Source organism: Suricata suricatta, chromosome 7 (assembly GCF_006229205.1).
Source record: "Suricata suricatta isolate VVHF042 chromosome 7, meerkat_22Aug2017_6uvM2_HiC, whole genome shotgun sequence".
NCBI classification, from domain to species: Eukaryota; Metazoa; Chordata; class Mammalia; order Carnivora; family Herpestidae; genus Suricata; species Suricata suricatta.
The window spans coordinates 62,366,380-62,382,059 of record NC_043706.1 but is presented as its reverse complement, the minus strand read 5'-3'; the positions used below and the strand labels follow the sequence as shown (position 1 = coordinate 62,382,059).

The 15,680-nt window shown below is 35.2% G+C and overlaps 1 long non-coding RNA gene across 1 annotated transcript in view; it reads right to left on the bottom strand.

Annotated features, from left to right (window-relative positions):
* The window catches only part of LOC115295916, a 34,233-nt gene extending 19,023 nt beyond the window's left edge, over nt 1-15,210 (bottom strand). Inside the window, exons 1-2 of the long non-coding RNA XR_003910626.1 lie at nt 15,117-15,210; nt 144-204 (exon numbers count right to left, since the gene is read on the bottom strand). This is a non-coding gene — a long non-coding RNA (uncharacterized LOC115295916). The remainder of the gene's footprint in view (nt 1-143; nt 205-15,116) is intronic.
* Between the last annotated feature and the right edge of the window lie 470 nt (nt 15,211-15,680).

Sequence of the window (15,680 nt, the reverse complement as noted above, 5' to 3'; positions counted from 1 at the left end):
AATATGATTTTATGTTATAGGAACATAGGAACATAGGAATCTCTACTTCATCTATGAGTGCTCTGTGATAATCTCTCTGAATCCCATAACATGAAAACATCATTTCTCGTAAGTTTTAAATTCAACATGTTGGCATGCCTTACCTGCTAGCAACACTTTCTGTTTCTAGGCTACTGTGGACCTCCAGAGTTCCCAATCTGGCTCCTGACAGACCATGGTTCAAGGACACGACCAAAAGAGAAACGAGAAAACTTCATAAATTTAGGCTAACCACAATCATCATAATCTCATGAACATTTGTGATATGTAAAACCAAGATGGAGGGTTTTAAATCCACACTTTTTGAGACAGGACCTGCTAAGTAAATTATTAATATTATGTATAAACAATATTCAAGAAACTTATGTCAATGACGTAGAACCAACTTTAAAAGCACTTTATAGGCATTTACTTAATTAGAAAAATATTAATGCTCTAATTATAAACAATTCTTATTTAATGAGGCAGGTCGATTTGGTTTAATTTGATATATGCTCTTGTAGTAGTGAGCTATATTTTAAAAACATTATTTCAAGTTTTGGGTTTCCACAAAATCTCAACTATTTTTTTTCCTAATTTACTCTAGGTATTGTAAGTACATCAGTTATGAACAGCTTTGTAAACACTTGTTAAATGTATCTGACCTAAGATGTATCAATATCAATACATACAACTCGTTTTCACTAATCCCTATACTTCAACAATGTATCTCCCCTCCTATTTTCAAAAGCACATCACTTTGATAGATTAAACTACCCTATTATATCTACAGACATATTCTTAAATTTACTGACATGCTGGTTTCCATTGGTCTCACAACCCGTCACTTATGCTCTGACCACCCAAAACGTAATCCCTAGGGTAACGCAGGCACAGCCGTATATCAACATGTAGATTCAATTCTGATCACCTTATGGAGAAGCCACTCTTACTCTCTACTTCTTTTTACTACTTTTTTCCTTATTGAAACCTGCACTTATTTATCTGATTAAGTTTTACAGATTATCTGTTTTGTCCATAAGAATGTGGGTGCAGAGAAGGCAAGGGCTTTGTCTTATTCATTATCTTCAATGTGCAGAATAGAGCCTAGCACATAGTAAGCATTAAATAAATATTTGTTCAATGACCATATGACTGAGTTGAAGACATAGCAGGGAGCTGAATTGAGCCTTTCTTCTGGGTAAAAGATCCTCTGAAGATAGTCTCTGTTTTAAGTGTTTTGATTCACACTATGCCAGGGGAGATAAGACACATTAATGGATTTCTAAATCCCTGCCAAACTCATTTCCTCCCTGAGCATATACACCAGGAGTCTCACCTTAATCAGTCTGGATCCTGCCAGGGAAGCATATGCTGAAACAATGCCTATCCCAGGATATCCTTGAACAAATGGAGACATTAAAGATCCCCGAGTAAGCATGGGCTTATAGGATGAAAAAACCTGCCCTTAATAAATTGCTATTCATGACTTAAAGATATGCTGTTTCCAGGGTTCCTACTTAAAGAAGCATCCCGAATTCTACTTCCACTTAGGATATGAATATGGATATGGATATGGAAAACCTCAAGAAAATACTGCTTTCATCTACCTGCAGAGGTTTTGCCTACTGCTTTTGCATTTCAGTCTCTACTGATTTAGAGGGTTTTGTTTCTAAAGAAGAAACACTTCCATCAGCAGATACCAAAAAGATCCCAGCAAATAGGAAACAAATAGGTCCCAGGAAATAGGAAACAAATGTAAGAAAGCATAAAAAGCATCTCACTGATGCAATATAATGGGCTGTTGGGCAATTTTATAACCAAACTTTCAGCTTACTACATTCATTTATTCTCTTAAACATTAAAGATTTAAGTTAGTGGTCAACAAAATGACTTGATGACAAATCTGGCTCTTCTACATGTTTTTGTAAAGCCACGGCACCACAGACAAGGTTAGGGCTAGGAACTGTGGAGACCAAGCTAGGGAGTTCCGCCCTGCTCTATTCTGCTTTTATTCCTGTCACCTGCTCCTTCAGAAGGCAGCCTGCCATGTCACTATTGGCCACTTCCAAGCAGTGGAATCCCAGGCCGGGAGTCTGCAACTCAGCTAGTCAACTTGCCTCCAGTCAAGGGCCCAAGTTGAGATAGCCAGGCTCCCAGTATAAACAGAATGGTTTTATATAACTTTTTAATTTAAATATGTAACTTGATACCTTGTAATTTATATAAGCAAGTTAAATTAACATTTAGTGAATAACAATACAAAATTAAGTGTTATTAGCTTTTTGATCTCTAGAGATTATCTTGAATTCATACTTACCCCTGTATTGAATCTAAATAATTATGCTTACTCTTTTTGTGGATAAAGCACAAATATATATACAGTATATAAACAGACATACAAACTGTCTGTGCTATTAAAATTTGATGGAGTGGGTGATTAGGAAAAGATAGCTAAAAAGTTTTCTTAGAGGTGCAGTAATAAAAAGGCAGCTGAGGAACTGTTTTGAGGCAACTACTCAACGGCAGTGTCAACAGTAATCAGGAGATGGGGTTTGCCCATTCACTTATCACGGTTTCTATTCCATTAGAACCTGAGACAGTTTTTCTAAAACTAAAAACTCACTAAATAAACCCCTGGGATTTTTGAATATGGAGGTTTGGGCACCTGAGATAGGGAAAAATAAAAGCCTGTAGCTGAGAATGAGATGTAAATTCTACACTTTGAATTTGAATAACTGAATTTTCATCTCTGCCAGAGCTGAACATATTAGTGCCATCAAGTTCTGCTTCATGAATTATAGCAAAATTCATTCATCTTAAATATACTATAGTACTTTATTGTAAGTGTGTGCTACAATTTGTCCATTTTACTTTCAATGTCATTCATGTTGTTTATATCTGTTCAAAATGTACTACCTTTATATTAAGGCCACAATATTGCATACATTCTCTCTTTCCTTCCGAATTTAGTGATCTTCTAACCCCACTCATCTCATAAGCAGGTTCATATGATGCATACTGAATTCCTTCCTTATAAAATCCCCCAAATCAGAATCAACTAAATATGTTAACACAGCTCTCATAGAAATCTTTCCCTTTGGAATAACATTGACATGGCTAATCTCATAATTAACTTCTTGATAATGGAAACTTTTTATAGGAATATATTGGTTCAGAGTTCAACTTCCTTCAAAGTTGAACCCATAACCCATATTCCTACCTATAACCCATTTTCCTGAAAGATATTCTGAGTATATAAATCTGGTTGACGTTTATAATATTCTCTCAGCACATTATGCCATTGGTTCTAACACTGGATGTTGCTGTTAAGAAGTCAGCTAACACTCTAAATGTTTTGGGTTTTTTTTTTTTTTAGTAAAATAATCAGATCTTTCCTTCTGACTTTAAGAGGTTTTGCCTTTGGTGTTACTTAGTATAAATTTGTTTTTTCAGTTAGCTTACTTCTAGGCTTCAGCCAAGTTTTTTAAATTTTTATTTATTTTTATTTTTTGTCTATTTTCACAATTGCTTATATATTGCTCCTACTCCAAATTTCCTTTCTTCAGTTCTGGTTTTGATTAGATATATATTAGAATTCACATCATCCTTTATATCCTTAACTGTCTTCCATATTATTCACTTTTCCTCTTAAAAAGTTTTTTTTCAATGTTTTATTTTTGAGACAGAGCATGAGCAGGGGAGGGGTAGAAAGACAGGGAGACATAGAATCTGAAGCTGGCTCCAGGCTCCGAGCTGTCAGCACAGAGCCTGATGCGAGGCTTGAACCCATGAACCGAAAGATCATGATCTGAGCCACAAGTTGGATGCTTAACCAACTGAGCCACCCAGGCAGCCCCCAATGTTCCTCTTTAGATTATATTTGGATATGACTTTGGTTTCTATTTCAGTTTATTAATTCTCTCTTTAGCTCAGTTAACCTTATCCAGAGAATTTTTATATTCAGGTTATGATCCCAGGGTCATGGGGTGGAGCTCTGTGAAAAGCTCCACGTTGAGCATGGAGCCTCCCTTAGATGGTCTCCCTGTCGCCCTCTGTCCCTCTCCCCTGCTTGTGTGTGCATTCTCTAAAGTAGAATAAAATAAAATAAAATAAACTTCAAAAATGAAACAATTTGTGGTTAAAAAGTCAAAAGAGAATATTTCACTCCCTTCAATCCCAAGACTTGAGACAAGTAATTTTTCTTATAGTTTATAACAGGTGTTGTTTCTATTTCACCCCTACACAGGGAAACTTTTTGATACCAGCTTGTTATGAGTGTTTCTTTTTTTTAATGTTTTATTATTTATTTTTGAGAGAGAGAGAGAAACAAAACATAAGCAAGGGAGGGAAGAGAAAGGAGGAGTCAGAATCCGAGGCAGTTCTGAGGTGTTGTCACAGAGCCTGACAGTGGGGCTTGACCACAAACCGTGAGATCATGACCTGAGCCAAAGTTGGATGCTTTACCAACTGAGCCACCCAGGTGCCCCTTATGAGTATTTCAGATGATGCTTGCAATGGTCTTTGTCTCTAAACCCTGTGCTTGTGGGCCACAAAAAAAAAAAATGAATCTTAAATTTAGCTCCTTACCTGGCCTATTTATTAGTGACTCTCAACAAATGAATTCCCTTTCTTTTCTGTCTAGTAACATGTTTTAAGTTTTACTGCACTTTCTAGAATTATCTGCCTTTTTAAAAAGTTTTTATTTATTTTTAAGAGACAGAGCATGAGCAGGGAAGGGGAAGAGGGAGAGAGACACACAGAATATGAAACAGGCTCTTGGCTCTGAACTGTCAGCACAGAGCCCAAAGAGGGGCTCAAACCCATGAACCATGAGGTCATGACCTGAGTGGAAGTCGAACGCTTAACTGATTGAGCCACTCAGGCGCCCCTGGAATTATCTTCCTTTTAAGTCAGAGTTCAGTAACTGTTTCTTTGAAAATATATACTCTTTCTGTCACTATCCAATACTGGCACTACTTGAAATGAGTGAACTTAATAAAAACAGTTTTATTGTTAATATATCTGAAAAATATTAATACAGAAAGTTGAGAAAGATCAGTTCACACTTTTCAAGAATATACTCAGCATTTCATGTTTAGGATTGAAAATCCAGTAAACTACTGTCATTTTACTTTACCTTACTGGCGTTTAGAAATAAACTTTTTGGCCAGTATATCACATAATTTCTACTTAGTTATTTTATATAATATTATGGTATTATGCTATCACAAACAAATATACACATATTTTCAAAAGACATACTATTGAAAAATATCAGCCAAAAAAACCTCCTAAAATAAAAGACAGTGTTATTAGCAAAACAGACAGGTTAGGGATTAAAGGGATACAGCAATAGAATGTTGAAATAATATGAAAATAAATCATCTCAAAAAAGTATGGCTTAAAAGGTAACATTTGTAGCTTTAGGGTCTTTTCAGAATTATGTTCACATAAGGTGACAAGTCTTTGGACCAGAATGTCCAGCATTCTCCTCACTTTTTCTGACCTAAATATATGTTGAAGGCACTGGTATTGAATGCAATTTTTAAAAAGCTGACTATCCAGTCACTACAGTCACCTACATGTTGGAAATGACAAATGAGTCAGCCTTACCTAAAACGCTATCAAGAATAAAAGGAGAATTGAAATAATAGTCACAAGATTTTTTTATTTTATGAATTACCCTATTGCAAAACATGCATTTGTTGAGCCTTATTGTGCCTGAGACATTACGAGACATTAAAATTGAATATCCAAGGTGATATACCATAGATTCTACTGTCAATAATAGTGTATTATATGAAATGAAGAAGTGATATACACACCCATCTGAATCACTAGCCTCATGATAATACACTATAAACTCTATATTGCGTAATAATTAAAAAGTACTTTAACAAATATCATCATTTTTTTGTTTCATCTATATAAAACTCTGTTGAGTAAGCATTATTACCCTTTTTTGTACAAATTAGAATACTTTCCCTGTCTCTCTGACCTGCTCATGCTGTCTCTCTCTCTCTCAAAAATAAATAAAAACATTAAAAAACTTTTTTTAATAAAGGGGGTGCCTGGGTGACTCGGTCGGTTAAGAGTTTGGCTTTGGCTCAGGTCATGATCTTGCGGTTCGTGGGTTCGAGCCCCATGTTGGGCTCTGTGCTGACAGCTCAGAGTCTGGAGCCTGTCTTCAGATCCTGTGTTTCTCTCTCTCTCTGACCCTCCCCTGCTCATGCTATCTCTCTCTCTCTCAAAAATAAATAAAAACATTAAAAAAATAAAAAAAACAAATTAGAAAACTGACGAATTGCAACAATATGTAATGTCTCAAAATCTCACAGCTAATAAATGACAGCAAAAGGAGAATGCTGTTTTTCTTTGGCTTCAGACTTGAATATATGGAGTCTAGGAGCATGGAAGAATTAGAATATGGACATAACCAAGACTGGGGAAGAGAGAGGAGCTATGGCTCTGATCTCAAAGAGGATAAAGCAATAGAACTGTCCCCTAACAAATTCTGAAAGTGGTTATGATGGAAATATTCAATTAAGTATGTAACAGTGAATCTGGTTAATAGGCAACACTTAAGAGGTATATATTCAAAGAAAATGAAAATGGAATATTTTAAAGATATCTGCACTGCTATGTTTATTATAGCACTGTTCATAATGGACAGGACATACAACAGCCTGTCGGATGGATAAAGAAGATGTAGCGTGTGTATACACACACACAGCCACACACACACACACACACACACACACACACACACACACAATGGCATATTATTCAGCCATTAAAAAAAAAAAAAGAAAATCCTGCCATTTCCAACAACACGGATGGAGCTTGAAGGCATTATGCTAAGTGAGAGAAGTGAGATAAGCAGTCAGAGAAAGACAAATACTGTATGACGTCACTTAGAATCTAAAGTGTAGAATCTAAAAAAGCCAAACTTATAGAAACAAAGAGTGGAATGCTGGTTATCACAGGCTGGAGTGGAGGGTGGGAGAATTGGGGAACTGTTGTTTAGAGTACAAACTTGCAACCAGTAGATAAACAAGTTCTGGAGATCTAATGAACAGCATAGTGATGTTAGTCAACATTATTTTGTTGTTTTTCTTTTTTAAGTATAATTTATTTTTGAATTGGCTAATATACAATGTGTAAAGTGTGCTCTTGGTTTTGGGGGTAGATTCCCATGGTTCATCGCTTACATAACAATTTTGGAGTTGTTACAAGACCAGGTCTTACTTGTTCTCACTACACATGAGAAGTGATAATTACACAACATAAAGGTAGCTAATGTTGCAGTGGTGATAATAATGTAATAATAAATTTATGAAATCCTCATGTTGTACACATTAAACTTAAATGTTATATGTCAATTGTATCTGAATAAACAAATGTTAGATATACTACAACCACAGATTTGATATCTTCATATAGCTGAGATCCATGCAAGGAAGTAGGAGATAGAAGAAATCAACTCCTAGAAGGAATTCAAAACTATAAAGACAAATATTGGCCCCAGCTAAGTGAACTTCAAGTTACTTGTTTCTGATCAATAAAGATTTTGTATTACTCAGAAAGATGGTCAAGTAAGGAATCAGAACAGAATCTGAGACTGACAGTTTGACAGAAATCATGGAATGTTGCAATGCCAGGACTATACACAGGTAAGAGGCTCAACTTAGTGCACTGGATCTTGATTTTTGTTGGGTAAAGGAAGACTTGATTGGAAGGAAGAAGAATCAGGTGGATCTAGATCCGTTCTCAAAACTGGGGAATGGTCTTGATTTCAACTGCACACTCTCATCTCTTATCCTATGTAAGGTCAGGATTTAAAAAGTGTGTTGTTGATAAAAAGATCCCCTTTGGTGATTCAGCTACAGTTAATCTGATAGTTCATAATCCCAAGAAGCATTCTGGTATTTACTAAAGAAGTGAATGTGATATGATTGTGATTCCACAAGGTTTTCATATATTTTGCACAATAAAGTATTTTTCAGAGAGATCAACTTCCTGAATCAGATAGGTGATTTTCTTCAGCCATGAAGTCTATTTTGTACTTGGATGTTTTTACTCAGTAAGAGGTCATATGTTGGATCTAAAGTAAGAAAATTGATTTTGAGGGTCAAAATGGAAGACCTGGAGAATAAATGGAAACCTGACTAACTGAAGGGATTTAGCAAAACATATGGATGACACATAGTTATTTCCTAAATGTTATATAGGTAGATTTCAACATTAGTGAATATGACCATAGTCATAGGACTATTGCTGAAGTGCTACTATCTTTGTAGAGCTGGTCAAATTATATTCAAACTTCTATTGGAAGTTCTGAGGTGTAACAGAAAGCTTGTGTGAGGGCTTACAACTTCTCACTCCTTACAACCTTTATGGATGGGGGTAGAGTAGACATGGGCATCACTCCTCCAATTATAGAAGCCAAAGAAGAATTTCAGAAAGATGGAGATGTGCTATGAGTTTTAAATACTTCTACAAAGACACCAAAAAGCCAACTAGATTTTTAATGGCAAAGATTACTACAATGACCCTATAATTTATTCTCAAACTGGAACACTTTTGAGATTGAAACAGAATGCTTTTCATCATTATCCTGAGATAAGAGGTATATACTGGGATTGTCCCTGGCATACTTGGAAATATAGTCATTTGAGGCGTTCATGATCTTTGCTAGTGCAAGATTCAGATGATGGGTTAGAAAAATTATAGGCTAATTGCAATGACTATACCTAGTACACAGTAAGTACTGCTTATTGTCTTAAGTGCTTTACATAAAGTATCTCATTTTTCATAATAATACTATGAGTTAAGTACCATCATTGTAGAAATTTTACAAATGAAAATATTGTAGCACATAAAAATTAAACAACTTAAACAAGGTCAGAGAGCCAAGAGCTGGAAGATGCAGGATTAGACCCTGGACTATCTGGCTTCAGAGCCTACATTCCTAACCACTATGCCACACGCAGCTTAGTTAGTTATCATGGGTTGGAGAAAGATGAGGTAGGGTGGAGGGTAGTAGAGCAGTTGATGTTATCCTACCCTTTTGTTTGTTTGTTTCCTTTTTTTGTTATCTTTTAATAGTGTTTTTTTTTCAGAGAATAAAAGGAAAAGAATAGAGAGGAATATGGGAGAGACAAGCATATTTATGTGTTGAGGTTAAGGATCCAGGAAAGAAGCAAAGTTATAAAATATTAGAGAGAAACAGATCAAGTTCCCATTTCAACTGATCTCCTCCAAGAGGTGGACCAAGTACTCAGATGGGAGTATTCTTCATAGATCAGAGGATTTTCCACATGCCCTACAGCTACGTATTCCCAATAGTAACAGTATCAGTAAGTCACTACTTATTATCATGGTTACATTTATACTATAAAGTGTCTGGCCTATAAAATGTGCTTGTCAAATGTTTGTTTAATGAATAAGCTAAAAGTAACTTTATGAATTTTCACTAAGCACTAAGGTTTTAGACATTTTCTCTTTTATACTTGACTATTCTTAGTTAAAAGACAATTCCTTTTTATTACAGAGACATAAAATAATCTCATTAAGTGTTATTCAAACAGATATTCAGTTAATGAAATACAGTCAAATATATTGAAAGTGTATGTATATACCAAAACACAAAGCTATCTTTAAAAAACTATTTCATGAAAGGTATTTCATCCTTCCAAATTATCAGAGGAATTAGTGGTATCTCATTATTGCATGTAAGATATCATTTTACTTATATAATTTATTTTCATAAAAATTTAAAACTATTTGTTTACTATTTAATTAACAATAATGGACAGAATATGTTCAATAAAGTGAGAATCATTCGTACATTCATTCAATAAATATTTAGTGACTACCGAGTTCCATGTTGTAGTGAAATGGCAATTAATCAAAAAAGCCAAGTCCCTGCTCTGCTGGAGCCTATAGTCTAGAAGGCAATTAGCAGCAATAATAAAATTGGTGGATTTGCAAATGTATGTCTATGCTGTCCAGTACTTATCATGCCTAGTAAAGGGAAGAAGACTTCTCAATCAGGTCATCCATAGTATCATAACACAGGGCAAGATAACACCTATAATATACCTTATTAAATGCTGTGTAGGCCCTGGTTAGAGGTTAGTCATTTCTTCTTCTTGAGCAGTCATATAAGTCCACACCCTCACCCTCTCCCCTAATAGGGTTCTCACACTACAGCACACTACACCTTCCCTCTAAGAGCCCAGGTACCAGACATCCAAGAACAGCTCCTATATGCTTGCTCAAATTTCTCAAACTAGCCAATGTTAAATCTGTTAATCCTGCTTCACACATTACTTCCCACAGAAACTACAATAAAAACACTTGTCCACAGTTCCCTTTATCCCTCTGGGTGGTGACCAACTTCAACAGCCTGCAATCCGAGTGGCTTGCCCTGCAAGGCATACCGTACTTTCCCCAGGGAACTGTGGTAACAAAACTGTAATACTCTTTCTGGATTCTTTCTCTTGATCTGCATCTTGACTCACTATATCTCATTCAAGGTAATATGGTTAAAATGCTATTTCATGTTGCATTTTCATGTTGCATTGAAATCCCTTTGCCTCTTGTAGACTGCCCAGATGTAGTCCATAGTCTAAAAACAGACTGATGGCTATTAGCATCTCATGTAATTAGACTTAAAAATTAGTGCATAAAGAATTGTAACTTAAAATACTTGCTACTTGTATTTAAAAATATGTTTAATTTCATTTTTGGCACACACACACACACACACACACACACACACACAAAGAAGTTGGTTTGGTCAGAATCAATAAGAGCTTCTGGCCTTAAAACAAAAAAGCATTTTGAAAGGAAAACAAAAATAAAATCTCTGTGTAACTCTCCCCAAGGGGGTAATGGGAATTGAGACAAAATAACTTCCTATGTATCTTCCCTGCTAACCAGTGACCTCACTCTACGTCTAGCCTCATTCTCCTGTAGCTTCCAGCATCCCAAGGTTGCTTTTGGTAGTTTGGAGATTCTGCCTCTTTGACAGTTTCTCTATATTTATCATTTAGCCTTGTTCATTTTTCTATAAATTCTTTTATTATGCAACAAAACAAATACTGTATGATTGACACTGTTTTGAAATGCTTATTATTCAAATGATGAAACAAACTTTCCATATATCTGATTTTCATTCTTCACTTCATCTCTAAGTTTCCCTTTAATATTTTTCTTATATTCAGTTACCCATCAGAAGGATTTATTCCAGGGTTATTTTTAGAAACACTAAACATTCAAGGAATCATTGTAATCCAAGCCCAGATTGCCCTGATTTAGGATTATAAATCAGTCTTAATATCTGAGAAAGTGGCAAATTAGTATCAGGACTTTAAGGTGAATAATTCAGATGGATGTAAGGTGAGCTTTGAAATAAATGGATTTGGATTCACGTTTGAGTTTATGGAATATCAGACTTAGCTTTACCACCCGTGGTGGTATCTGTCCACAAAGAGTTCATCTACAGAACAGATTGAGGAGGAATGCATTGATGTTCCCTAAAACTCCCCCTTCTTTCAATCTCCGCACATCTTTTTCTTTTGCTTCTGGAGAACTTTTACATCATGAATTATGGACATAGATGGCCCATGAAACTGAAGGCAATGATTTTGGTGGACACCTCAAGGCTGCCTTGCTACATACTAAATAACTTACTAAAACTAATGAAATAATAAAATTATAACACTAAATACTAGTATTTTAAAAATAATATTAAAATAATAATAGGAGTAATAAAAGTAATAAATAAAAATACTAATAAACACAAAATTCATGTTTAGAGAACACGAAATGCCAGGTATGTAGTGCTCATGGTTGTAAATTAGCTACCTAGATTTCCTCTGGATCCTGTGCAGACATTAGTATTTTCTGATCTGTCAGAGCTATTTGAATGAAGGGCAGTAGGGGTGCCTGGGTGGCTCAGTCAGTGGAGTGTCCAGCTTCGGCTCAAGTCATCATCTCTCAGTTCGTGGGTTCGAGCCCCACATCGGGCTCTGTGTCGACAGCTAGCTCAGAACCTGGAGCCTGTCTTCAGATTCTGTGTCTCCCTCTCTCTCTCTGACCCTCCCCTGCTCATGCTGTCTCTCTCTCTCTCTCTCCCAAAAATGAATAAAACATTAAAAAAATTTTTTTGAATGAAGGGCAGTAAGAGTGACTTCCTTCTAAGTTGGGGATTCTCTGTTGTGGTGAACTTTTCAAAGGGACTTAAAGGAGTTCTGCTCTATTATTTATAATAATAGCCATCAGGTGAACAGTTCATAGCTTTTCCAAAAGAGGTTAAAATATATATGGGACACACATTTTATCAACAAGTCAGTAACTAGCAGAGCAGGGGGAATTCTTGTTCTCTTGTTATAAACTTTCTTGGGCAAGGACTGTGTATTTCACTTTTCCATAATCGTATTATCCAAGCTTCTTAGTACCTCTTAGAACCATAATTTCCATATAGTAGGTTTTTAATATGCATTTGTTGGATAAATCATGGGTTCAGAAAATACACTGAATTCTTTCAATAGTGATAGTGTAGGATATTGAGTTTGTGCTTTGGATCAAAAACTGTTCAGTTTTTCAACAATTAGTTCTTCACCTTTCTAAAGTCAAAGGTAAAAAAAAAAAAAGACTACCTCACAATCGTTCTAATTTTCAAATTTTGCCACAATTTAACATACGAATTTCAGTTGACAGTTGGTTTGTGTTTTATATCCTGTTCATTGCTAGCTCTTTAAAAGGTGATATCCAAAAATACAGAATTCAATAAAAGATGTGTGAAAAATAAATGCCACTTGATTTCAGTATTTACTTTGTGATGGAATTCTCACTTTTTATTTCTTGAAGCAGATTCCATTTTTCAAAATGTTGCATTCCCAAAATAAAGACATAAACAACAAAATGAAGATGACAAATGTACAGGCTGAGAGTTGGAGAATACTAAAAAAATGGATACTCCAGTTTAGACATGAAGGACTCAGTCTTGAGCTTACAGAAGCATGTTTTGCTTCCAGGTCCTTGTTTCAAGTGCAAGTGTTTTCTTACATTATAGATTTGTATACATTGCATACATTCTTCCAAAATGCAGACTTATTACAAATATGGTAACAATACATTGGAAATTTGAATGTTCACAGGCAAAAAAACACAAAGCAAAACACACATTCTTCCCCTTATGCTGTGCCCTTATGAGAAAGAAAAGAAAAACACAAGGAAAGACAAGACAAGAAAAGAAATGAAATTAAAAAAAACAGGGAGAGGGAGGAATGGAGGGAAGGAAGGACGTAGGCAGGCTATTTCTGAGATACATGAGGAAAAGCCTATGTAAAAAATAAGCCTCGCCTAGCTATTTTTCTTCTACCTTCTGGCTAAACAGAGTGTCTGCCTCAATATTTTGCCCTAACACTGCCTTCTTAGAGTACTGCCCTATACATCAAAATTATTCTTCACATCCACTTAAAGTATTTGGAAAGAACATTGAAAGGCTTGGCCGAACATGTGTGGAGTGGGAATAGGGTTGAGGCAGCTGGTGAGCAGGCCATCTTCATATGTATTTCAGTCTTTCATAATAATTTTCTAGAGCACTTACTTCAGGCCCCACAATTTTTCATACTTTATAATTAGCATATAAAAATTATATAAAGTAAAACAAATCTACAACAGTACCTAAATCAGTGACTACCACACAGTAGACACTCAATAAATATTTATTGAATCAGGAAATATTCATGGGAAGGATAGGTGAATAAAAAACATATATGAGTGGAAATGCTTCAGATGGCCCAGTATGGTGGTGTTAGCAGAAACAATGAAGCATTAATTCCCATTGGTCAACATTTGGTGTATGTATTTCATCTCTCTTTCAGATACAAATTTTTATGGGATTTGTGACAAATGTCACTTACATTTCATGGGAACATATTTGAGTCTTTTTCTCCTGCTGAAAAACTTAGTATTCCAGAATTTCAGAGCTTAAAAAACTTTATAAATCATGCTGTTCACACCTTATTTTATCCATTAGAAAATTGAGAACTAAGGTCTCAGTGCTTAGTGCTAGAGCCAATACTTGCAGGCACTTCTCCCAAGTGACGGTCTTGAAATTTTTTAGTGCTACATTAGGGCAACATGAAAACACAGACGCCATAATTCAAAGATACATATATAGGATAAAGAGTACAAAAATGGAATTCTGGAGCTCACTAAGTGTATTTTATCACCTACCAAGTTTATTCAAGTTTTGCACTGCACATACAAGTCCAGTTTTGCCTGGCAGCCAATCCAGTTTAGCAAAGTTGTTAGTAAATTAATGCAATAGTGACTTTATGCATATGAATAAATAGCCGGGGAGAGAAGGTGTTAACTCAAAGGAATGAAGGTATCAGTAGCTCACAAATTACATCACACAGTTACCACTAGATGATCTAGTCACACTGTCAATCTGTTCAAATGTTCCCTTTGAATTGGATGCTGATAGGCCCTACTAGCCTTGTATTTTATGAATAATTGAGACATCATAGTGTAAGATAAACTTCAAATTCTAGCCAGGGGCTATTTTTCTCTCAGTTCTCTATAACATTTCTGGCAATACTAGGTTCATAACAGATCCTCAGAAAAAGTTAAAAATAGCAGTATAAAAGCCAAAAGGGTGATTGTTGAAATCTTCCCTTTGCCAGTCAGAACTTTGATATTCTATCTGACAATTTGGAAGAGACAGAAGTCAGCTTTAATACACATGATTCTAAAGACTTAGGCTTTGCTAACTTTGGACTAGGATCATGCTTTCTGAGAAAATGCATGATGCCCTGCCTACAATTTGATAAAACCAAAAGATACCAATGAAAGAATAGATATCTGCTAGCTCAGTGGTTCACGGTTATCAGTAGCTTTATAGTACACTACTCACTTTCATCTGCTTTTCATATTGAGTTTCCAAGTAAGAGTTTACTTAAACAGTAAGTTTGTACCAACTAAGTAAAAATAAAGATACAAAGTATTACTAAAGTTTCTCTGCAATAGATATCACTGAAAAGGAAAGATATAAATGTGATAAAAACTGAACTCACCTATCACATGCCTCCTTCTAAATACGATCTTGACTGTGGCCAAGAAGGATACTGATAGATTGCGTCAGAGAAGGTCCTCCCAGAGTTATGTTTGCCCTAGCAAAGCAAAACACATTATTTAAATAAGTGTTTTCATAAATACATAGTATAGAGAATGTTGCATTTTTGAAGTACATAAATACTAAGTTACATTTTAAAAATCGCTGTGCCTGCATTAAAATTATAATTTATTATTGAGAAAATTGACTTTGTTACAACTTATTAAAGATAAAATACCAACTTGTAAAAAGAATCATATTACATTTAGAAAACAATGGTCACTGTCATTTTTGACTAGTGCTCAACATTTTTTCATTCAAAGTTATATTAGCTTTAAGAAAACTGAAAAGTTATAAATAAATGCTATAAAATTGAGAAAAGAATTGTGTAATACTAAAGTTGACCCCTGAACAATGCAAAGGTTAGGGACAACCCCCCACACACATATGCAGTTGAAAATCTGTGTATAATACATGACTCTCCAAAAACTCAACTACTAATAACCTATTGTTGACTTGGAAGCCA